Here is a 26,555-nt window from a genome sequence, read left to right as displayed (position 1 = left end):
GTCCCTACCCCATTCCTTGGAATGCAAGCACAAGAATGCCGGCAGCCACCCACCCAAAGGCTGCAATACTATACTGCCAAATTTTTGACAGCTGCTTGCACTTGAAATGTGGCCTTTTAGGCTCGTGGAGGCGGAAGCTTTTCATAACCTCATGCCGGCGGCGGCCGGGTGTCCATACTCGGTCCCCAGCCGCCACTATATTTCCCGGTATCGCCTCCGCCTTCCACAAGCACGGGTCCCATAACATTACCCGTGCCCTCCCCAGTGCACTTACTGGGAAGGACCGCCTAACCATAAACACGTGGACAGGTGAATGTGGCCAGGGACGATATGGAGCCAGTCCGCAACTTTTTTTGCTAAGAGTTGTATTTAGCTCGGTGAAAGGACTGGCATAGAGGGAAACCGTATCTACCCTGCGTGTCATTTCTCCCAGAAAATCCTGTAATTGAGCTTGTTGCAGTAGCAATGGCATCCCATCCAACATCAACTTGCACTTGTCGGTGGTGCTTTGACACACACACATCTTTCTTTGCGCATTTAATTTCTTGAATACAGAGTTGGAAAATGGCCTGATCTGTAATGCGTTTTGAGAAATAACATGCATAAGCATGGCCGATCCGCATTAAAAAAGCAGCCTTAGAGTGTCCGGGAACCTTCCCCCACACTTTTCTTAGCCAGGGCTGCTTTTCGGCAGGGTTGGACGGGCCCACCAGAGAACCGGAGGCTCCTCCGGCGGGCCCTGGCTTCTCCTTCAGGAGAGTTCATAGTGCCGAGGTGAGGCCATGATGATGATAGAGGCCATCATCTGCTTAGTTTTCTGTTACTTGGAATGCAATTGCAAGTATGCAGCCAGCCACCCACCCACCCACAGGCCGCAACACTAAACTGACAGATTTCTGGGCAGCTCTTTGCACTTGAAATATGGCCTTTTAAGCTTGTGGAGGTGGAAGCTTTTCACAACCTCATGCAGGCGGCGGCCAGGTGTCCATACTCGGTCCCCAGCCGCCACTATTTTTCCCGGTATCGCCTTCGCCTTCCACAAGCACGGGTCCCACAACATTACCCATGCCCTACCCAGTGCACTTACTAAGAAGGACTGCCTAACCACAAACACGTGGACAGGTGAATGTGGCCAGGGACGGTACGGAGCCAGTCCACAACTTTTTTTGATAAGAGTTGTATTTAGCTCAGTGAAAGGACTGGCATAGAGGGAAACCGTATCTACCCTGCGTGTCATTTCTCCCAGGAAGTCCTCTAAAGCTGCTTGCACTTGAAATGTGGCCTGAACATTACTGCTGGTACTTTTCTGTGGGAATTTTCTTGCCTCCTACCAGCCTGGAATATTTCCAGCAAACTATGGTACAACACCATGGTATTAGCACTGCCCCCAGTACCAGTAGCAAAGCCATCCTCAATTTCCTTCTCTGGAATTTTATTTGGTAGACTGAGTGGCTGCCCAAATACATTTTCTCACAAAGGAGCTGATGATAGAGTGGCAGTAGGTTCAAGTTTCTCCAGCCTGTTAGATAGAGGGTGAACGGCAGCACATTGGATCAGTGGTTAGCACTGAAGTCTTGCAGCACTGGGATCCTGGGTTCAAATCCCAGCAAGGACAACATCTGCATGAAATTTGTATGTTCTCCCCATGTTTGCATGTGTTTCCTCCTCAGTAAAAATAGAGTATCCTGGAATCTTCCCACACACTTTTCTTAGCTGGGACTGCTTCTCGGCTGGGTTGGAAAGTCCCACCAGAGAATTCTCTGGTGTGCCTTGGCTTCTACCTCAGGAGAGTTCATGATAGCGCTAACTTTGCAGCTGCTATGGGGCTCTTGAGCGGGTGAGAAAGGTTAGCCCTCAGAAACAAATCCTCTGGTGGGCACAATGTTTTTCAATCTGAAACAGCTTCTCAGTGGGAGTTGTATTTCACCACAGCCATATTCTTTAGCTCTGTGAAAGGACTGGCATAGAGGGAAACCGTATCTACCCCGGTTGTCATTTCTCCGTCACCAGGTTCCGCCCATTGTAACACACGACCATGCCTGGCTGTATGTTCAGCGGTGAGAGCCACAGATCAAGCTGCTGTGTTACAGCTTTCAACAACTATGCAGCGCTGGGCGGATTGTCAATTAAGCATTAAGCATGTTATCTTCAGCACAGCCTGTTGCTGTTTCGCCAAGGCAGTGCTGCAGTGCTGTCAGCTTCTGACTGATGTGGTCATTTCGGAGATGGAGGAGGAGGTGCATGAGCTGAACAATGTGATTACATTGAGGTTAAATTGGTGATGCTGTTTTTTGTACTAAAGAAAGATCCTATTGTTAACCTAATACTCCTTTGAAGATACATAGAGGAGGGTCTCAGTAAAAAAAATGTTCCCATTATAAAGGAGCGGGTCTTCTATAGTGGTAATGCCCATGCTGTGACTGCAAGGGTGGCCAAAATTTTTGAAAAAAAACACTAACAATTTAAAGACACAAAGAGCATGGCCACAGTAACAAGGTACGACATGTTCCCATTAGAAAGGAGAGGGTCTGCTATACAGTTATAGGGTATGCAGTGAATCCAACGGCTGACAAATTTTAGAAAAAACCCCACTAAGAATTTAAGGACACACAGAGCAGGGCCACAGTAACAAGGTACGACATGTTCCCATTAGAAAGGAGAGGGTCTGCTATACAGTTATAGGGTATGCAGTGAATCCAACGGCTGACAAATTTTAATGAAAAACCCCAATAAGAATTTAAAGACACACAGAGCAGGGCCACAGTAACAAGATATGACATGTTCCCATTAGAAAGTAGAGGGTCGGCTATACTGTTATAGGGTATGCAGTGAGTCCAACGGCTGACAGATTTTAGGAAAATCCCCACTAAGAATTTAAAGACACACAGAGCAGGGCCACAGTAACAAGATATGACATGTTCCCATTAGAAAGGAGAGGGTCTGCTATACAGTTATAGGGTATGCAGTGAGTCCAACGGCTGACCAAGTTTAGGAAAAAGCCACTAAGAATTTAAAGACACATAGACCAGGCCACAGTAATGACAAATTCCCATTAGAAAGGAGAGAGTCTCCCATAGTGTTGGACTATGCAGTGACTGCAAGGGCTGCCAAAAATTTGGAGGCACTTCAATGGCCCTTGGAAGAGACGTGGAGGAGCGCATCATAAAATTTTTTTACCATTAGAAAGGAGCGGGCCTCCTATACTTGTAATGCCATGCACTAAGTGTATGGGCTGACAAACATTTACTCCTGGGGGGTATACATGAACATACTGTATAAAAATTTTTTTTTACGGGCATCATAAAAATGTAGCGCCTCGAGGGCTCGGCCGCTACAGGGGTATTGCACCTCTGCCAGAGGTGTGATATTCCACTCCCGGGTAAGGATGGAGTATGGACCAGGGTTCAGTTAGCTGCATACAGCACACTCACCCCATTTCCGAGGGACAGCTCAACGGTGCTCCCATTAGACAGAAATGCAGGCACGACAGACCATGTCCCTGGCTAGAGAGGGGAGGGGGTAGGAATACCCAGTGATGTAGGAGCAGATAGGGGTTGGTTCCTGAGCGTAGATAGGAGCCCATTGGTTGCTGGTCACCTGGGCTCATGTTCTAGAGGGAGGTATAAAAGGTGGGCACCATCTTAGAACAGTGTTCAGTCAGAGAGAAAAAGTGACGGAGTGAAAGCCTCTGCAAGGGGCTCTGCTCCATAGGCGGGCCTAGCCTCTGAGGCCCAGCCAGCACAGAAAGAAGAGAAAAAGAGAAGTTCAGTGAGTGGAGTAAGAGAAGGAGTTCAGCCAGAGAGGGCTGACAGGGAGCTGTGGCTCAGTCTGGGCCCAGCTCCACGAGGCAGGCCTAGGGTGAAGGCCAGGAACAGAAAGGAACAAGAACAGAAAGGAACAAGAACAGAAAGGAACAGAAGAGAAAGAGAAAGAGAGTAACAGAAGGGCTCAGGAACAAGACGGCAGAAGGGACCCTAAGAACCCACGAGAATACAGGGTGAAGGGTCAGGCAGATTAAGGGTACCGGATCCCAAGTTGGTGGAGGAGAAACAGCCCTCAGCCAAAGACCGGAGGTCGTGATCATTTATTGGTGCGACACCTCATCAAACCTGCTAGGAAGTCACCATATAGGACAGCGGGGAACGGGAACCACGTTTACCCGCACAAGTCCGCGGCAGCCGGACAAAAGTGGGTCACTGGTGAGGCAGGCCAGAGAAAAGATTGAAGGGGGTCCTGTGCCATGCTCCTGAACTACCTGGGGTTGACCGAGCCCCTCACCTGGTGGACGCAGTATGGCTCGGGCGGTCATTGCTGACAGAAGTGACCCGGAGTACATGAACTGTGAGTAAAAGACATTGGACTGCAGTACGTTGTCTGTGTACTCTTTCGCTCCTCCAGCACTAACGGCACTGGGACTCTCTGCACCATCACCCCCACCATCCACTACACTGCCCTGGGGCTGCACTCTTCCCGTGGGGAGTCACACTACCTCAGCTGCATACATCATCAGCCCCAGCGGTCTGCCTTGCAGCGGCGGTTCATAAATAACCGCAATCCACGGGTGGCGTAGTCGGACATCACTTAGGACTGCTAAAGGACTACCACTGGTCTGACCACCCTGAGCCACGGAACCGGGTCGCCACTACTACCCCCACCGTCTCCCTATTGCCTGGCTCCGAGTGCCCCACGGCCCAGGGGCGAGTCAAACACCCTTTAAAAAATTATGTGGGTGTTGCATCATGGACCACGGTCACCCTGGTGATATGGTGGTGGAGGATGAGGAGAAGGAGGAGGACAAGAGCAAATAGCCAAAATCAGGAAGCGTATACCCATGTGTGGGTGTGAAAAGGTGCATGGGAATACACCTCCCAAGAAAAGACACTGGATTTGAGTTTATGTTACGCTGCTATCATTCGGTGGTGTTGAGAAGTCTGGCCCAATCCAGCCCTTGTTCATTTTTATAAGAGTCAGCCCGTCAGCATTTTCAGTTGACAGGAGCATGCGCTTATCAGTTATAATTCCACCAGCGGCACTAAAAACCCGATCTGATAAAACGCTGGCGGCAGGGCAGGCCAGGACCTCCAAGGCATAGAGAGCCAGTTCATTCCACATATCTAGCTTGGATACCCAATATTTATAAGGCACAGAGGAATCACGGAGGACGTTGGTACGGTACGGCAAGGTACTCCCTCAGCATCTTCCCAAACTTTGCACTCCTTGTGAGAGTACCCTGCGCCTCAGGGCCTGTGCGATGGGAGGGTCTGAGAAAACTCTCCCAGAACTTTGACAGTGTTCCCCTGCCTCTGCTGGATTGAAGTTGTGTCTCACTCGCCTGTACTCCTTGGTTGTCGAACGAAGTGTGCCCTCTGCCTCCAGCGTTTTCAGATGGGAATTTTTTTAATAGTTCCGCAACAAGGGCCTTCTGGTACTGCCTCATTTTTGTACACCTGTCCGCCTCACGAAAAAGAGATATAAAGTTCTCCTTGTAGAGTGGGTCTAGAAGTGTCACCAACCAGTAATCACCTAAAATTTTGAGAATGCGAGGGTCATGGGAAAGGCAGCATAACATAAACTCAGCCATGCGTGCCAGACTACTAACAGGCAAGACTTCCGTGTCCTCACCAAGAGGATGACTGACCATGCTCTCCTCCTCCTCCTCTCTGTCCTCTGGCCATCCACGCTGAACAGACGGTATGACAGCTGTGCAGATAGCACCGTCTATAGTGCATGAAACTAGTTCCTGTCCTTCCTCCTCCTCCTCTTCCTCATTGTCACCCAATCCACGTTGGGATGAGATGAGGCTTGGCTGTGTGTAATCACCCTGTATGGTTAATTGCTCCATCTTATCGTGCTTCGCCTGCAATGCATCATCTTTGATTGTGAGCAGAGAGCGTTTCAGAAGACAGAGAAGCGGGATGGTGAGGCTAATTATGGCGTCATCGCCGCTCACCATCTTGGTGGAGTCCTCAAAGTTTTGGAGGATGGTACATATGTCTGACATCCACGTCCACTACTGAGGTCTTATGTGTGGAGTCTGAACTGAATACCGATAGCCTTTTTGATGCTGGTACTCAACAACTGCCCTCTTCTGCTCACAAATCCTTCCCAACATCTGCAATGTAGAGTTCCAACGTGTGGGGACATCACACACCAGTCTGTGAGCCAGAAGCTGCAAACGCTGCTGAAACACTGCAAGGGCGGCGGAAGCTGTAGCTGACTTTCTAAAATGGGCACACAGGCGGCATACTTTAACAAGCAGATCCGGCAGCTCCGGGTAGGATTTGAGTAACCGCTGAACCACGAGGTTAAGCACATGGGCCAGGCATGGTACGTGTGTGAGCTCGCCTCGCCTCAGAGCCGCCACCAGGTTCCGGCCATTGTCACACACGACCATGCCTGGCTGTAGGTTCAGCGGTTTGAGCCACAGATCTGCCTGCTCTTTCAGAGCTGTCCATAACTCTTCAGCATTGTGTGTTTTTTCACCTATGCATATTAGCTTCAGCACAGCCTGTTGCCGCTTGGCCGAGGCAGTGCTGCAGTGCTTCCAGCTTGTGACTGATGTGGTCATTTCGGAGATGGAGGCTGAGGAGGAGGAGGAGGCTAAGGAGCATGAGGTGCAGGAGCTGTAGACCGTGGGGGCAACCCTGATTGACCTAAGGCCTGCAATCCTTGGCGTCGGGAGGACGTGTTCCGTCCCAAGGTCCGACTGGGTCCCGGCTTCCACTATGTTAACCCAGTGTGCCATCAGCGAGATGTACCGTCCCTGCCCACAAGCACTTGTCCACGTGTCCGTGGTTAGGTGGACTTTACTGGTAACTGCATAGTTGAGGGCACGGCTAATGTTTTGGGACACGTGCTTGTGTAATGTGGGGACGGCACACTGGGAGAAATAGTGGCGGCTGGGGACAGAGTACCGAGGGACGGCCGCCACCATCAGGTTGCGGAATGCTTCTGTCTCCACAAGCCTAAAAGGCAACATTTCGAGCCAAGCAGTCATGAATTGTGAGAATTTAGTAGTGTGGCCTGTGGGACGTTGGCTGCATATTTGCGCTTGCATTCCAAGGACTGGAGTATGAACAATTGAATGCTGCGCTGGGACAAGGACATGTGCGTGCTTCCTGATGCTGCTACTTGAGAGTGTGCAATGACAGGTGCAGGGCAGGAGGCATCTTTGCATGCACTATGGACAGGGGATTGGCTTGCATGCACAACAGCAGAAGAAGCAATGGTGCCACCTGTAGACACTGTTCCTGGACCCTGGTGTTCGGCCCACAAAGTCGAGTGCTTTGCTGCCATGTGCCTGATCATGCTGGTGGTGGTCAGGCTGGTCGTTTTGCCACCCCTGCTGATGCTGGTCTGGCTCGTGATGCAAATGGCCTTTTTGGAGCTATCGGCAGAGTCTTTAAAAAACAACCAGACTCGGGAAGACCTAACAGTTGTAGTGGCAACTTCCTTCGTGTTGGTGTTACGGGAAACGGTAGCCTGCCTTCTGTCTGCGGCCACCACACTGCTTCTTCCTGCCTGTTGGGGTGCTCTGCCTCCCTCCCCCTGTGTGCTGCTGTCCTTGCTCTGCATGTCCTCCTGCCAGGTTGGGTCAGTTACTATATCATCCACCACCTCGTCTCCCACTTCTGCACCCTGGTACTATTCCTGACTTTCTGCCAATTGTGTCTCATCATCGTCCACCTCTTGTGACAGTTTCCCACCGTCGCCTTCGTGTGACCGTGGCTGCTCAAATATTTGGGCATTGCTACACGTGATCTCCTCTTGCCCCACTTCAAGTGGACCGGGCGAGAGGCCCGAATCTATAAATGGAAAAGTGAACAGCTCTTCAGATTGTTCAAGTGTGGGATCAGTTGTCTCTGGGTACTCGGCATGGTGGGAGGAAGGAGGATCAGGGTGAGGAATATGCGGTCCAGACTCACGGCTACTGAGACTTGACCGTGTGGAAGACAGGGTGGTGGTGGTGGTGGCTAAGTGACTGGAAGCATTATCCGCTATCCAACCAACAACCTTTTGACACTGATCTGGGTTCAATAGTGGTGTGCTGCGGTCCCCTAGAAATTGGGACAGGAAGGTCAGGCGAGAAGATGTGGGTGTTTGCTGTGGTACAATTTCGGCTTGCCCACGGCCTTGTCCTCGGCCTCTGCATGTACCATTACCATCACGTCCAGTTCCCCGTCCCTTGCCACGTGCCTTGCCCATTTTAAATGGAGGATAGTATCTTCCACGCTCACTACAAATGACTGAGTTTGAAGCGAAGTTATATGTGATCGGTGTGATGGAGAAAACAGAGTTTTAAATACCTGGCCTGTAGGTAAGTAGTGTGAACAGCAAACTTCTGTGAATTGCTTCACTGACACACTGAAAAAATGGAGGCCAGAAATGGCAGTATTTTCTGACAACGTATATGTGATCCGTGTGACGGAGAAAACACAGTTTTAAATAGCTGAATTTCTAGCGCTCTAATATGGAAAGGACCTGGCTGTATTCTGCAGTGCCAACAAGCAAATGGCGCAGAAAAACGGTGTTCTCTGGATTGCTTTATAAGCAAATAATGAGGATTAAGATCCAAAGAAAAGTATTCCTGGCCCCTGAGACCTGGGCCTTTGTATAGAAATATCTAACAGCAGCAGAAGGCAGAATTGGAATGGAGCCTCTTGTGCTATATGCACTGCAGTCTGCTATATACACTGCCTGCCTATATACACTGCCTGCCTGATATCTCTGCAGATGGATTAGTCCTCAGAAGGACTGTTTGTTGAGATGGATATGTGTAATGTGCGGTTTTTCTCACTACACTACCTAATGCACGATCAAATCTCTCCCTAACGCAGCAGCAGCTCTCCCTACACTGTCTGATCCGGAGTGACTGTGATGAGCATGGCGGCGCCAGGTCAGATATAGACCTGATGACGCTGTGCGGCCAGCCAATCACTGTAATGCCCACAACCAACATGGCTATGGCATTACAGTGCATGGCAGGCAATCCCTGCATGTTCATTGGCTCTGTAAAGAGCGCCAAACATGCAGGGAGTGGACCCGACTTCCCGCCCGACCAACCCGGAAATACTCGGTGAGCGCAGAACATCTCGAGCAGTGAGATACTCGGGCGAGCACCGAGCAGTAGCGAGCATGCTCGCTCATCACTAGCTGTCATTAAGATTTAAAAAGAGAAAACACAGAAATGTGACAGTAAATGGCTTCACCCAACCAATAACCATGAGTGGAGAAAAAGTGTTTTTGTTATCATTCATTTTCTCTGAAACAAGGCCAAGAAAGGAAAAATTCTGCCGGGGTATGTAAACTTTTGAGCAGAACTGTATATGCGCCAGCCCCAGTGTCTCCTATTCTATATACTCCAGCCCCAGTGTCTCCTATTCTATATACTCCAGCTTCTTCTGTGATGTATATGCTCTAGCCCCAATGTATCCTGTGATGAATATACGCCAGCCCCAGTGTCTCCTATTCTATATACTCCAGCCCCAGTGTCTCCTATTCTATATACTCCAGCTTCTTCTGTGATGTATATGCTCTAGCCCCAATGTATCCTGTGATGAATATACGCCAGCCCCAGTGTCTCCTATTCTATATACTCCAGCCCCAGTGTCTTCTGTGTCATAGCTAATGTAGCCCTAATGTCTCTTATGCAGAGGCGTCGCATGATAAAGCAGTGGGACACAAGCTCCCTGCCCTATCACTATCTCTTTCATATGCCACAGATCGCCATAGGCCTGCGGTTAACGAGATGTCAGCATACTCACGCAGGTGGCTCGATGACATCATTGCATCGCTCTGCTCTGCAGTCCTGCCATGGAAGAGGAGACAGAGGCCGTGATGTAGGGAATCAGGATTAAGTGAGAATAAACTTTATTTTTTTAAATAATCGGGCAGTGGAGCCATCCTACTATATATCTGGAGTAGTGGGTCCATCATACTACATATGGAGTAGTGGGGCCATTATACTATATGTATGTGGGGCAGTGGGACCATCATAATATATACAGGTGCATCTCACTAAATTAGAATATCTTCAAAAAGTTATTTTATTCCAGTTCTTCAATACTGTTTCAGTATGCTCCACAATCATGAGGAAGACTGCTGACTTGATAGATGTCCAGAAGGCAGTCATTGACACACTTCACAAGGTCCTAGAGTTCCAATTTTCATTTGGAAATCAAGGTCCCAGAGTCTGGAGGAAGAGTGGAGAGTCCACAATCCAAGCTGCTTGAGGTCTAGTGTGAAGGTTCCACAATCAGTGATGGTTTGGGGGGCCATGTCATCTGCTGGTGTAGGTCCACTGTGTTTTATCAAGACCAAAGTCAGCACAGCCGTCTACCAGGACATTTTACAGCACTTCATGCTTCCCTCTGCCGACAAGCTTTTTGGAGATGGAAATGTCATTCTCCAGCAGGACTTGGCCCCTGTCCACACGGCCAAAAGTGCCAATACCTGGTTTACACACAACAGTATCACTGTGCTTGATTGGCAGCAAACTCGCCTGACCTTAACCCCATAGAGAATCTATTATAGAGAATCTATGGGGTATTGTCAAGAGGAAGATGAGAGACACCAGACCCAACAATGCAAATGAGCTGAAAGACAGCTTTTTGTATTGAAGAACTGAAATAAATTAACTTTTTGATGATATTCTAATTTAGTGAGATGCATCTGTATATGGAGCAGTGGGACCATCATGCTATATATATGGAGGAGTGGGGGCATCATACTAAATATAGAGCAGTGTGTGTGTGTCACCCCAGGCCTGGATGCCACAAACAATAATCTGTTTCTGAAAGCAGGAGGGAGGTTCCCTGGTTAGGGACAATTAGCATACAGCACCTCCTGTCCCAGGCCAGCAGGGGGAGCTGGCTGCCCCTATAAAAGCTGGAACTGGGGGCAGGGTTAGAGAGAACTGGACGACCCAGCTCAGGAGTGAGACTAGTCCCAGAGAAGGAGGGACAGTTCAGCTGTAGCTGAGGAGTCCGTGAGGCAGAGGAGAAACTGCAAGCCAGGGACAGAGGCGACGAGAGCCGGTCCTGGAAGAGAACCAATCTACCAGGCATTGGGGTCCGAGGCTGTCAGAGTTACAAGCCCAGCAGCAGAGAACCAACCTGCGAGGGATTTCAGGTCCCTTGGCCTAAGAAGCCTGGAGGCTCCGCCACACAGAGGGACCAGTACATCGAGGAGCAAGCAACAGGTACCCAAGGCCTGAGTCGCAAGCCATACAGGAGAGAAGTACACGGCCAGCTCAGGGACGTGGGCTATTACACCACGAAAAGGGGGATAGTCAGAAAGAGCATAGAGAGAACGGTAGGCCTACACACTCACCTTGACCAGTGGGGCTCGCCCGAATGCTCTCAGACACCCAGGCCCATTCCTAACCGGTACTGTTGGGTCATTAATAATATCTACAATAAAGACCCTGAACTGTTTGAAGCGGACTCTGAACTCTTACTAATGCGGCCTGCACTATCACCCCCAACATCCACCTACACTGCCCTGAGGCTACACTCTTCCCGTGGGGAGTTATCCTACCCCTGTGCTGCACACCAACACCAGCCTCAGCGGTCTGTCTTGCAGCAGCGGTTATCTCCAACCGCAATCCACGGGTGGCGTAGTCGGACATTCAAAACACTGATAAATAGACTGCCACCATTTGGTCTGACCACCCTGAGCCACGGGATCGGGTTGCCACTACTACCCCCATCAGCACCGTACACTAGAAGGCCCGGTTCCGTGTACCCCACGGCCCAGGGGGGCGAGTCAGCTTTGGCGTAGTCGGCAGAATTGTGACCAACCCTCCACAAACGGGTATTGCGTGCCTGGAAAAGACTTTATACATATCTGAGTGAAGTTTCCCGCAATTCGGGGCCATTTCCCGCCAATCGGAGCCGTTTCCCGCCATCGGGTGCCATCTTCGGGATGCCACGCGGGAAGAAGAGGGGCGTGGACGTCCAAAAAGGCGCGTGACCTGAAGCCCCGCCCTACGCTGAGACGCTGCGCAAGGTCCTGGAAGGAGATCCAGCGGATGCCGACGTCATCACCGAGCAACGCAAGGTCCTCGCCCAGAGCATCGCGAGCGGAGCTGCGGCCTACAGAAGAGGATCGCCAGAAGGTAGGCCCGGACCGCTCCCCCAGCAGCGGCCGCCGCTACTTCTTCATCGGACGGGCCAGCACTGCAGCAGTTAACTTCCCTGTGCTGGCCGGCCGCGTCACTGCTAGGAGACATGGCCCTGTGCGCGGCTGTGTCTCCTAGCTGTGACGTCACGCAGTGCGCCCCGGCCTGCAGTGCTGCACCGGAAAAGAGAGAGAGCAGGCAGGAGGAATTGAGCCGGGGGATGGTGAGTGTGTGTGTGTGGGCAGATGTGTGTGTGGGCAGGTGTGTGTGTGTTTGTGGGCAGGTGTCTGTGGGGGCAGGTGTCTGTGTGGGCAGGTGTGTGTGTGTGTATATGTGTGTGTGTATATGTGTGTGTGTGTGTGTGTGTGGGCAGGTGTTTGTGTGTTTGTGGGCAGGTGTCTGTGGGGGCAGGTGTCTGTGTGGGCAGGTGTGTGTGTGTATATGTGTGTGTGTATATGTGTGTGTGTCTGTGTGGGCAGGTGTCTGTGTGGGCAGGTGTGTGTGTGTGTGGGCAGGTGTGTGTGTGTGGGCAGGTGTGTGTGTGGGCAGGTGTGTGTGTGGGCAGGTGTGTGTATATGGGTGTGTGTGTGTGTTTGTGGGCAGGTGTCTGTGTGGGCAGGTGTGTGTGTGTGTGTGGGCAGATGTGTGTGTGTGTGTGGGCAGGTGTGTGTGTGTGGGCAGGTGTGTGTGTGGGTGGGCAGGTGTTTGTGTGTGTGTGTGGGCAGGTGTGTATGTGTGTGTGTGTGGGCAGGTGTGTGTGTGTGGGGGCAGGTGTGTTTGTGTGTGGGCAGGTGTGTGTGTGTGTGGGCAGGTGTGTGTGTGTGTGGGCAGGTGTGTATGTGTGTGGGCAGGTGTGTGTGTGTGTGTGTGGGGGCAGGTGTGTGTGTGTGTGTGTCTGTGTGGGCAGGTGTGTGTTTGTGTGTGTCTGTGTGGGCAGGTGTGTGTATGTGTACATGTGTGTGTGTGTGTGTGTGTGGGCAGGTTAGAAAGTCTTGCCCTGTTGAACACTACACCTGACTTGAGGCCACCACCTTTTGGTTGTCCAATGTCCTTGCTTCTCTAGGGCTCTTCTCAGATATTCATTATACCAGCTCCCCAGAATACCAAAGTTAGGGTGGGTGACCGCGAGCCCTGGTGGTGGTCATAACTGCGGCCACCCAGGGGCAATACTCCATAACAACAATCCCCTGAGGTGGTGTAGGATGTAAGGACCTATTCACACTACATTCAGCGCTGCATTCAGGTCTTTACACAAGGCTTACAACTGAATCCCTGAAATTCAGGATTCTGCTGTCTGAAATGAGACATCTGAAAGCAGAGCAAATGGAGCCTAAAGATTCAGACTTTAGCCTCGGTTTGCCTTTGTTCAAATCAATGGCTATGTCAAGGCACATCTGAATGCCATTTTTCAGGGATTTAGATAGAAGCCTGGAAAGAGGAGATGAATGCATTGCAAAATTCAGTGTGAATAGGCCCTTATATCTGGAGTCTTGATATTGATGCCACAAGCATTTTACTTGTTTTTAACTTAAAAAAAAAATACACACACAAATTATACACACACACACACTATACATACACACACATTATACACACACACACACTATACATACACACACACTATACATACACACACATTATACACACACACACTATACATACACACACAAATGTGTGTGTGGGCAGGTGTGTGTGTGTGTGGGCAGGTGTGTGTGTGATGTCTGTCTGTTTGTGTGTGTGTGTGGGCAGATGTCATTGTGTGATGTCTGTTTGTATGTATTTTTGTGTTTCAAATGTGTTTATGCGTGTCTGTATATGTTTGTGTGTGTGTATGACTGCATGCGGTCTCCTGCTGAGTATAGTTGGCGCCGTGCGGCCTCCTGATGTCTCTGGGGGGGCTCCGTGCGGCCTCCTGCTGTGTATAGATGGCTACGTGCGGCTCCCCGCTGTGTATAGATGGCTACGTGGGGCCCCCCGCTGTTTATAGACGGCGCCGTGCGGCCCCCCGCTGTGTATAGATGGCTACGTGCACCCCCCGCTGTGTATAGATGGCTACGTGCGGCCCCCCGCTGAGTATAGATGTCACCGTGCGGCCTCCTGCTGTGTATAGATGGCTATGTGCGGTCTCCCGCTGAGTATAGATGGCGCTGTGCGGCCTCCTGCTGTCTCTGGGGGTAGCGCCGTGCGGCATCTATACTCAGCAGGAGGCCGCACGTAGCCATCTATACACGTATACTCAGCAGGAGGCCGCACGTAGCCATCCATACGGTGCCATCTATACACAGCGGGAGGCCGCACGGCACCATCTATACACAGCGGGAGGCCGCACGGCGCCATCTATACACAGCGGGAGGCCGCACGGCGCCATCTATACACAGCGGGAGTCTCAGTGCTTTGCAAGAGCAGTCAATAAATTCTGCTTGACTAATTCTGAGCACCATAAAGTCTGGTTCGCTTCTAACCTGCTGTCTTCATTTTCAGCTTGCTGAATTCTAACTCATTTACTGTCATTCGAGACGATGCCTTTGCTGGTCTCTTTCACCTTGAATACCTGTAAGTGCTCCACTTAATGTCATATTTTTGATTCTGTTCTTCTTCATCTTTTGGCATGTGCAATTGTATGAGCAAGTATTCATATGAATTTATGACCTACTTAAACCTTTGAGGACCTTAAATTTTATTCAATCAAATTTTTTTCCAGTTTAAAACTATGGGACATATATGTGCCTTGGTCCTCAAAGGGTTTTTAAAGGGGCTGCAAACATAAATACGAAAAAAAATAATTCAATTAGTGCTTTTTGTGTTCATTTAATTTTTATTTGAAGTCCATTTTTTTATATACCTTGAAATTAAGCCCTACCCCATGGAATGAAGCCCTACCTACATGACATCTGAGAGCTACATGGATCCCGCTTGTGAGGTGCTTGTCCGTCACTACTATTCAGTTTTAGGGTCCACTCACTAAGCCATATATTCTCTCATGCAAGAGAATAGGGCCAATTATGCTAATGACACTGGGCTCAAACTCGGTCAGAGCTTCAACTGAGTGTGATCCGATTCTCTCGCAGCACAGAAATGGAGAAGATGGAGAACTTAATTTCTCCATCTTCTCCATAGTCTCTGTGAGTGTTCATCGGACTGCACTTGGATGACATCCGAGTGCAGTCCAATGTTTTACGTGCACCCATAGACTTGTATGGGTGCACATGGTCCGAATATCGAATGAGATTATTTTCTCATGCCAATAATCGCACTGTCCCATAGTATAACATAGGCCCGAGTCCTATCCGATAAAACATCACATAGCATTCGGCCGTGTTATACGACAGTGTGAGCGAGCCCTTAGAGTCAAGGAATATTTACATGCAGATGATGATATTACTCTCCAAGTGTATATTTTTTTAGGCGAGTTCATAGTAAATGCTTTGCATTTTTGACATGTGATCAACTAAAGAACAAGAAAGATTTTGGACCTCGCCTATAGAGAAACGGAAAATAGTTTGGAGGACTTGCATGTCCTTTTTTATTTATTATGAGAAAATCATAAAAGATCCCGTTTTTTAACCATGCTGTGACTTTCTGCTGAGGGAGAGGGAGAGAGCTGCCCTATTCAGAGTCTGTAATAAGACCTGCTGACAAAAGTGTTGAAGATACAGTCTAATGTGAATTAACAATGAAAAAAAGTTAATTTAACAAATGGCTTGTATTTTTTTTAATACAAACTTTTTTTATCTTTACAGCTCCTTTAAAGGGAATCTGTCATCAGGTTTTTGCCACCTAATCTGAGAGCAGCGTAATGTAGGGTTAGAGGCACTGATTCCAGTAATGTGTCACTTACTGGGCTGCTTAGTGTTGCTTTGATAAAATCATTGATTTGTCAGAAGGTAATTATCACTAGATGACTAGTAAGTTCTGTAGGACCCCACCCCCATCACTGATCAGTAGATTTCTGTGTACACTGAGCATGGGCAGAAAGCTGCCAATCAGTGGTGTGGGTGGGGCTATGCAGAGCGCAGCATTCAGAGAGCTGCTAGATCTGCAGCAGATAAAATGGTGATTTTCTCAAAATGACAACAAGCAGCTGAAAAAGTGACACATCGCTGGAATCTGGGTATCTGCCCCAATATTGTGCTGCTCTCAGATGAGGCAGCACAATTAATATTATGCCAAATTAATTTCCCGTGAACTATCACATGATCTATCACAGGGGATCATGTGACATGTCACGTGATAAATCAGGTGTGTGGAGGGGGCCCGCGCCTTCTAAACTGCCCGGGGCCCTTGCTACTCTTAATCCACCCCTGCCTATATCCCCGGAGCGGCCTGGCTGCCCCAGTATGCCGGCGAGTCGCATACCTTGGGCGACTTTAAAGAAAGGCTGTATAGACTGTTCAAAGTTTATCCCCTGACAGAAGAACAGAAAGTAAGCATACTGATAGGGCAGCTAACTGATGCGGCCCAGCGGGAGGTAAAGTCTTGGACAGCTGAGGAGAAAAGGACTGTAAGGGGGGTTCTGACCCGTCTACGGGACACCTTTGATACCCGTACCTCAGCAGAAATCAAAATGCGGTTCTATGGATGTAAGCAGCGAGCTCAAGATAGCATCCGAGATTATGCCCTAAATTTACAGGAAGCCTTGGGGGCAATTAAGCAAGCTGACCCTGGCAGCGTGCAGGATACAGATAAACTATTGACTGACCAGTTCATAGAAGGTCTGCTGTCCAGCGCCCACAGAACCCAGCTGCGCCTCATGGTCCTACAGAACCCCGATTTGACTTTTGCACAGTTCAAAGATAGGGCCATCCGGGAGCTCCGAGAACCTGCACCGGGTGGCGCTGTAGCTTCCCGGCGCCCTGCCATCCCTTACCACCAGGGGGCGGCGCCCTATCCCGCAGACCTTGTGGGGGCTGATGCGCAGGCCCTAAATCTATCCCCGCCTGCAAACCTGCACTATCAGGTCCAAGAACTAACAAAGAGTGTTGCTGCATTGACCAGGACCGTACAGTCATTACAGATGGACCCATCAGGACCAATCAAGCTGGCTTCCAGTCCGGAGGATGTCCCGTGGCGTCGACGGAGGAGGATCCCGTCGTTCAGAGGGAGGCCCGCCGATCATTACACTGAGGATGGACAGCCGATTTGCCGCCGTTGCAGCCAGCCGGGACACGTAGCCAGGTACTGTACTTTAAATGGGCCTGACCTGGGGCAAAGGGCCAACCCCAGGCATAAGGTCATCAGGCCCATCTAATTGGCGTGATAAGTACGTAGGGGGACGCCCGGTTTTACCCGTAGTGCTGGACGGTATCCCCTTGAGTGCACTGCTGGACACCGGGTCCCAAGTGACTACCATCCCCTATGTACTTTTCAAGTAGTACTGGAGTGACACTGATATAACTCGTTATCCAGACGATGACTTGAGCATCATCGCCAGCAATGGTCAACCCGTGCCGCAGGTGGGGTTCAGAGAGATGACCATTAAGATTGGTAAACTTGAACTGCCGGCACAGGGAGTGATCATTGTGGACATTGACCGTCGAGAAAGTCACCCTAAAATAACCTTGGGTACTAATGTGATTGAAAATTGTCTTTCAGAAGCAATTGTAATTTTGCAGCAGGTGGCGATGAACGCGAGCTCCAGCCAACAGAGGGTCCTCCAGAAGGAGATAAGAGCCCTGATGAGATGGCAACAGGTAGAACTGTCTGGTGGTGAGATCGGTAGCGTGAGGATGAGCGACCCGTTCCCCATTGCCATGCCCCCCAAAAGTGAAATGATCTGGTGTCGGACTGCAATCGGGTTAAGAGGGAGAGACTACCAAGCCATGGTAGAACCCGTGTACTCAGACAGCAGGCCCACCATTTTGACAGCCCGGGGGGTGGTCGATGTCCGCCATGGAAGGGTGCCCGTCCGGATCTTAAAGATTGGGGAAAGGGAAATACACTTGCCCCGGTACGCTACACTAGCCAAATTCTATACTGTTGAACACAATGCTGTCAGGGCCATGGAACCCTTGCCTCCATCTCCCCAGTCGGATGGTAATGGTTCCCAGAAACCCAAAGAGGACTGGTGCCAGAAACTCCACATGGGTGCTGACTCCACTCCCTTGCACCAAAAACAAGGAGCCTACCGGGTGGTTCAAGAGTACGAGAGAATCTTTAGTAAGCACCCGCTAGACTTCGGCAGAGTGAAAGGGGTAGAACACCACATCCCCACGGGGAGCCACCCACCAATAAAAGAAAGATACAGACCTGTACCACCCCGCACACTATCAGAACGCAAAGGGCATGCTGAGAGAAATGAAGGAAGCCAGGGTCATTAGAGACAGTTGTAGGCCCTGGGCAGCCCCCTTGGTTCTGGTAAAAAAGAAAGACTGTACTATGAGAATGTGCGTGGACTATAGAGAAGTCAATCGTATCACCCATAAAGACGCATACCCGTTGCCTAGAATAGAGGAGTCTTTGGTCGCACTAAAATCAGCTAATTTCTTCTCTACTTTGGACCTTACTAGTGGGTACTGGCAGGTTCCTGTGGCAGAGGCTGATAAGGAGAAGACCGCCTTCACCACCCCGATGGGATTAAGTGAATTCAACTATATGCCGTTCGGGCTCTGCAACGCACCCGGGACCTTCCAGAGGCTGATGGAATGCTGTCTAGGGCACCGAAACTTTGAGACGGTCCTACTTTACCTGGACGACGTGATTGACTATTCGAAGACTTACGAGGAACATCTAAAGCACCTGGCCGAGGTGTTCAAGGCCCTGGCAGGCTTTGGCATGAAAGTGAAACCCTCCAAGTGCCATCTGTTAAAGCCGAAGGTACAGTACCTGGGACACGTGGTGAGTGCAGAAGGAGTAGCCCCCGACCCTGACAAAATCATGGCAATAAAGAACTGGCCAAGCCCCTCTAGCATAAAAGAAGTGAGGCAGTTCGTCGGGTTGGTAGGCTACTACCGAAGGTTCATCCCCAGGTTCACCAAGATGGCAGCCCCTATGCAGGACCTCCTTATAGGACAATCTAAGACCAGAAGCCAAAAGCCACCCTTCAAGTGGGACAAGCCGGAAGAGGAGTCCTTCCGCCAGCTGAAGATGGCCCTCACGGGGGATGAGATCCTGGCCTACCCTGATTATGGCCAGCCTTTTATCCTCCACACAGACGCCAGTAATGTGGGGCTGGGAGCCGTACTGTCACAGAACCAACAGGGCAGAGAAAGGGTGATCGCGTACGCCAGCCGGAAGCTGAGGCCCACCGAGAGAAACCCGGAGAATTACAGCTCCTTTAAGCTGGAGTCCTTGGCAGTGGTGTGGGCAGTAACAGAACGTTTCAAGCATTACCTGGCCTCTGTGAAGTTCACTGTGTACACGGACAACAATCCGTAGACACATCTGGACAATGCGAGACTTGGTGTCCTAGAGCAGCGGTGGATGGCCCGGCTAGCAAACTATGACTTCACCATCAAGTACCGGGCAGGCCGAGCCAATGCCAATGCAGATGCCCTATCGAGAATGCCCCACTTGCCCGATGAGGGAGAAGATCCAGATGAGTTGGAGGAAATAGAGCTCCCTGCATTCCACTGGTACGGGGCCACTCAGTACTCCCACCGTGTAAGAGACAAAGACTTGACCACTGTCATGTTCAATCCCTTACCTCACCACGGCTGGGCTGAAACGCAAGATAGTGACCCTGCAATTCGCCTGGTGAAAGACCTGTTGACCCAGGCAGACGCTAGCCCTGGCTCGGACGCTCCAGAGGAAGCCAAGCAGTTATGGAAGGAGAAAAGCAGGCTATTCCTCTACGAAGGTAAGCTGTGCAGAAGGCTTGTCAACCACCGGATGCACGAGCTTACCTGGCAGGTAGTGGTCCCGAGACGAGATGCAGCAATGGTCCTGGAGGCCTACCATGACAGAGCGTGACACTTCGGGTGAAAGAAACTGGAGTTCCTACTGAGAGAGCGGTTCTACTGGGTCGGAATGAGAGGGGCCATAGAGAAGTGGTGCAGGGACTGCGGCCCATGTAACCTCAGAAGGAAGGACGGTACCAGCCAGAAGACGCCCTTGATGCCCATCGTCACCAGGCAGCCTCTTGAGCTGGTAGCTCTGGACCATGTGAAACTGGCTCCAAGCCGGTCGGGCTACGTCTATGCCCTGACAATAGTGGACCACTATTCCCGGTTCCTGGTGGTGGTTCCTGTTAAAGACTTGACAGCCCAAACAGCGGCCAGAGCCTTCCAACAACACTTCTGCCATCCACACGGGTATCCGGAACAGGTCTTGACAGATCAAGGTCCAGCGTTTGAGGCTGAAATCTTCCAGGAGTTCTGCAACCTCTACGGCTGTAAGAAGATTCAGACAACGTCTTACCACCCACAAACCAACGGGCTATGTGAGAAAATGAATAATATCGTCATTGATCTCCTCAAAACGTTGCCCCTGGAAGAACGCAGTCTGTGGCCGAAGAAGCTGCCAGACCTGATAGACTTATACAACCATATCCCGGTGAATGCTACAAATTGCACCCCGGCTTACCTGATGAGGGCAAGACCTGGTAAGCTGCCAATAGACCTGGAGATGGGAGTCCTCCCCACCTCCCCAGATGCGGACTGGGATACGGAACGGCGGCTACAGTACAAGAAGGTACAGGAGAGTGTGGAGAGGAGTGTGGCTCAAGCGAGAGAAAAGCAAGAGAGGCTCTTCAACCAACACACCCCTGCTGGTCCCCTGGAACCTGGTGAGCAGGCCCTGAAGCGGAAGAGAAGGCTTCACAAGCTAGATGACCAGTGGGAGAGCGACCCGTACACAGTACTGCAGTCCAACCACAACAACCCGAAGGTATGTGTAATTACCAAGGATGGAGGAGAAACTACTAGCACCGTCTCCAGAGACCACCTAAAAAGGTGCCCCAAGCAACTACAGAGTGCAGGAGAAGATCAAGGTGACCTTGAACCCGCAGAAGACAAGAAAGAAATGATCAGCACAGTTCTTGGAGAGTTCTCCCGGTCCTGGACTCGGATAAATGATGCAATAGTGGTACCCGTCCTACACTTCCTTCAACCAACCCAGCAGGAACCTACAGGAGAGCAGGAGGAATCAGAAGACCAAGCAGCCCTAGAGGCAGAAGAACCCATGCCAGCAGCCCAGGAGAGTCAACCCTCTGCTGACAGTGAGCCTGCCATACCTGCGGTAAGCCAAAGGACCCGCAGATAGCTGCCTGCACTGCCTGTAAACCCAGCTAGTAGCTGTACCCTGAATGCTAGTGGGGAAAGTCAGGTTAGACCACCACCAGACAGTGGGTTACGCAGGTCAACCCGGAGCACTAGGGGGCAAATACCAGCTCGCTGGAAGATCAAAATGCTTTATATTGTAAATGTTTTATGTTTGTTGCCTGGTTGCTAATTATGTTTTTCCAGTCTTTCTAGTTCATGGACTAACAGGTTATGGACGCTGAATAACCGGAACTGTCTTGTAGATAGTTGCACTTGGTGCCCTCTTTCGAAGATGGCCACGGAAGAAAAATCTGTCCGGTGTGGCCTCCTTGTGGCCCAAAGTAGAGAGCTCAGCCTTGTCGCCACGCCCAAGGCGAGGAACTTGGGGTTTATGGAAACAGGTCCCCACACTGTGGAAAACTTCACACCTTGTTGGGTGACATGGACACCCGGTCATGGAAGCGCCGTGACCTCAAGGACAAAATATACTTGTATATATGTTATGTTGTCATTTATACCCTGTATTTGTGTTTCCTGTTTAGTCCGGAGTACTAAATTTTACTAGGGGAGAATGTGTCACCCCAGGCCTGGATGCCACAAACAATAATCTGTGTCTGAGAGCAGGAGGGAGGTCCCCTGGTTAGGGACAATTAGCATACAGCACCTCCTGTCCCAGGCCAGCAGGGGGAGCTGGCTGCCCCTATAAAAGCTGGAACTGGGGGCAGGGTTAGAGAGAACTGGAAGACCTAGCTCAGGAGTGAGACTAGTCCCAGAGAAGGAGGGACAGTTCAGCTGTAGTTGAGGAGTCCGTGAGGCAGAGGAGAAACTGCAAGCCAGGGACAGAGGTGACGAGAGCCGGTCCTGGAAGAGAACCAATCTACCGGGCATTGGGGTCCGGGGCTGTCAGGGTTACAAGCCCAGCAGCAGAGAACCAACCTGCGAGGGATTTCAGGTCCCTTGGCCGAAGAAGCCTGGAGGCTCCGCCACACAGAGGGACCAGTACAGCGAGGAGCAAGCAACAGGTACCCAAGGCCCTAGTCGCAAGCCATACAGGAGAGAAGTACACGACCAGCTCAGGGACGTGGGCTATTACACCACGAAAAGGGGGATAGTCAGAAAGAGCATAGAGAGAACGGTAGGCCTACACACTCACCCTGACCAGTGGGGCTCGCCCGAATGCTCTCAGACACCCAGGCCCATTCCTAACCGGTACTGTTGGGTCATTAATAATATCTACAATAAAGACCCTGAACTGTTTGAAGCGGACTCTGAACTCTTACTATTGCGGCCTGCACTATCACCCCCAACATCCACCTACACTGCCCTGAGGCTACACTCTACCCGTGGGGAGTTATCCTACACCTGTGCTGCACACCAACACCAGCCTCAGCAGTCTGTCTCGCAGCGGCGGTTATCCTTGACCGCAATCCACGGGTGTCGTAGTCGGACATTCAAAACACTGATAAATAGACTGCCACCATTTGGTCTGACCACCCTGAGCCACGGGATCGGGTTGCCACTACTACCCCCATCAGCACCGTACACTAGAAGGCCCGGTTCCGTGTACCCCACGGCCCAGGGGGCGAGTCATGTGCATCAAATTATACATACACATATGGGGCAGTGGGGCTTCATACTATATACAGGTGCTTCTCACAAAATTAGAATATCATCAAAAGTTAGTTTATTTCAGTTCTTCAATGCAAAAAGTGAAACTCCTATATTATATAGAGTCATTACACACAGAGTGATCTATTATATAGAGTCATTACACAGAGGGATCTATTATATAGAGTTATTACACACAGAGGGATCTATTATATAGAGTCATTACACAGAGGGATCTATTATATAGAGTCATTACACACAGAGGGATCTATTTTATAGAGTCATTACACACAGAGGGATCTATTATATAGAGTCATTACACACAGAGGGATCTATTATATAGAGTCATTACACAAAGGGTTGTATTATATAGAGTCATTACAGACAGAGGGATCTATTATATAGAGTCATTACACACAGAGGGATCTATTATATAGAGTCATTACACACAGAGGGATCTATTATATAGAGTCATTACACACAGAGGGATCTATTATATAGAGTTATTACACACAGAGGGATCTATTTTAAGTGTTTATTTCTGTTAATGTTGATGATTATGGCTTACAGCCAATGAAAACACAAACGTCATTATCTCAGTAAATTAGAATACTTCATAACAACAGCTTGAAAAATGTTTTTAAAATCCGAAACGTTGGCCTACTGAAATGTATGTTTAGTAAATGCCCTCAATACTTGTTCGGGCTCCTCGTGCATTAATTACTGCATCAATGCGGCAATGTGGCATGGAGGGATCAGCCTGTGGCACTGCTGAGGTGTTATGGAAGCCCAGGTGGCTTTGATAGCAGCCTTCAGCTCATCTGTATTGTGGGGTCTGGGGTCTCATCTTCCTCTTGACAATACCCCATAGATTCTCTATAATAGATTCTCTATGGGGTAAAGGTCAGTCGAGTTTGCTGCCAATCAAGCACAGTGATACTGTTGTGTGTAAACCAGGTATTGGTACTTTTGGCAGTGTGGACAGGGGCCAAGTCCTGCTGGAGAATGACATTTCCATCTCCATGAAGCTTGTGGGCAGAGGGAAGCATGAAGTGCTGTAAAATGTCCTGGTAGACGGCTGCGCTGACTTTGGTCTTGATAAAACACAGTGGACCTCCACCAGCAGATGACATGGCCCCCCAAACCATCACTGATTGTGGATACTTCACACTAGACCTCCAGCAGCTTGGATTGTGGCCTCTCCACTCTTCCTCCAGACTCTGGGACCTTGATTTCCAAATGAAATGCAAAATTTACTTTTCATCTGAAAACAACACCTTGGGCCACTGAGCATCAGTCCAGGTCTTTTTCCCTTTGGCCCAGGTAAGACGCTTCTGGCGTTGTCTATTGGTCATGAGGGGCTTGACACAAGCAATGCGCCACTTGTAGCCCATGTCCTGGATACGTCTGTGTGTGGTGGCTCTTGAAGCAATGACTCCAGCAGCAGTCCACTCCTTGTGAATCTCCCCCAAATTTTTGAATGGCCTTTTCTTAGCAATCCTTTCAAGGCTGCGGTTATCCCAGTTGCTTGTGCACCTTTTTCTACCACACTTTTTCCTTCCACGTCCATTAATATGCTCGGATACAGCACTCTGTGAACAGCTGCTTCTTTAGCAATGACCTTTTGTGGCTTACCCTCCTTGAGGAGTGTGTCAATGACTGCCTTCTGGACATCTGTCAAGTCAGCAGTCTTGCCCATGATTGTGGAGCCTACTGAAACTGACTAAGGGACCTTTTTAAATGCTTAGGAAGCCTTTGCAGGTGTTTCTTGTTAATTCTAATTTACTGAGATAGTGACTTTTGTGTTTTCATTGGCTGTAAGCCATAATCATCAACATTAGCAGAAATAAACACTTAAAACAGATCACTCTGTTTGTAATGACTCTGTATAATATATGAGTTTCACTTTTTGGATTGAAGAACTGAAATAAATTCACTTTTTGATGATATTCTAATTTTCTGAGAAGCACCTGTATGTAGCAGTGCGGCAATTATACTATATATAGTCAGGAGTATAAGTACTTGATACACTGACAATTTCGAAAGTTTTTCCACCTACAAAGAATGAAGAGGTCTGTTTTGTTCTACTTAACTGCTGCAACTTGGACCTTTAACAGGATTTATATTTCACCTATGAGAAAGCATACTATGTGTATTTGGCAGATTAACTCAGGCATGTTTATGATAAACTGAATACCTGGATTGGAGTCCTATTTGTATACAGAATATTGACTATTAATGCTGGCAGAGTAAGTCTTAGGCTATATTCACGTTAGGTGTTTTTTTCTGCAGCAAAACATAATCTGTTGGCAGGAAAGAAGTAGCGTCAAAAACGCAGGTTTTGGTGTGTTTTTTGCAGTGGTTCTTGGTGCATTTTTGGTGCGTTTTTCAGGATCCCAAAGTTCAGCTTTGCTTCCACCATAGACACATGAAAACAGGTCACCATTGCAAGACATATGTTCATGAAAAAGTACACATTACAAATGTAACGGGGGGGGTGGGGGGTGAGTTGGTCTGGAATGGTTTATCTAAGACCCTGGCAGTGCATTGAATTTGTAGGACACTATTTACTTTCACATTATTGTTTGCCATTGAGTTGCTCAGGCATTGTTCATTTTCACACCTCCCTGGGCCACACGTGTTGTTCAATCTCACACCTAGCTCAACCAATGTTTACTTTGTAGGCATCACTAATTTAATTAAACTGTAATAATCCAAGCTGCTATCTCAGGTGACCAAGACAAGATGGTTTAAACTTGGGAAAATCACAAGAATAAATGTGTGTCACATACTTGCTTTTTTCACTAAAAACGCAGCAAAATGTTCACACTAGGCTTTTTTTCAGCATTTTTTTCCACCACCCTTTTTTTTAATGGGTGAAAAACGCTGAAACAAGTGACATACTCTATTGCAAAAAGCCATGGAAAGCACAAAATACTGAGGACAAATAAGCAGCTTTGTGCATGGGATTTTGGAAATCTCATAGACTTTGTTGGTACTGTAAAACGCAGCTGAAAATTTGCATAAAAAAGCCCGCTAAAAAAACGTCTAGTGTGAATATAGCCTTGTATAACAGTTCGCCAATGAGTTAGGATTAGTGTTGAGCGATACCTTCCGATATCAGGAAATATCGTATCGGATTGGATCGGGCCGATACCCAAAAAGTATCGGATATCGCCGATTCCGATACCGGAAACCAATGCAAGTCAATGGGACACAAATATCGGAATGAAAATAAACCCTTTCTTTCCTTGTAGGTTAATTCTACATGAAGTAAAACAACTAAGAATAATGTAGAATGACATGAAAAGCCGGCAATTCATCAGCGGCATTCACCGGTACCCGACAATTTACAACAGAAAGAATAGAGCTTCACACATAGATTAGATAGATAGAAACATGTCAGTCACATATATATGAAGTACTGTGACAGTGTTGCTTACTGTACTTGTCATTTAGTGTAAAGGATTTATTTTAAAAAATATTAGTGTTTTCGTGCACCGTCTCTTTAAGAAAGCCGGCCGGCAATTCAGCAGCGGTACCCGACAATTTATAATAGACAGAATAGAGCTTCACACATAGATTAGATAGATAGAAACATGTCAGTCACATATATATGAAGTACTGTG

This window comes from Phyllobates terribilis, unplaced genomic scaffold, assembly GCF_046119375.1.
Source record: "Phyllobates terribilis strain yellow unplaced genomic scaffold, ASM4611937v1 Scaffold_60__1_contigs__length_8166268, whole genome shotgun sequence".
NCBI classification, from domain to species: domain Eukaryota; kingdom Metazoa; phylum Chordata; class Amphibia; order Anura; family Dendrobatidae; genus Phyllobates; species Phyllobates terribilis.
This window is presented reverse-complemented; position numbering follows the sequence as displayed.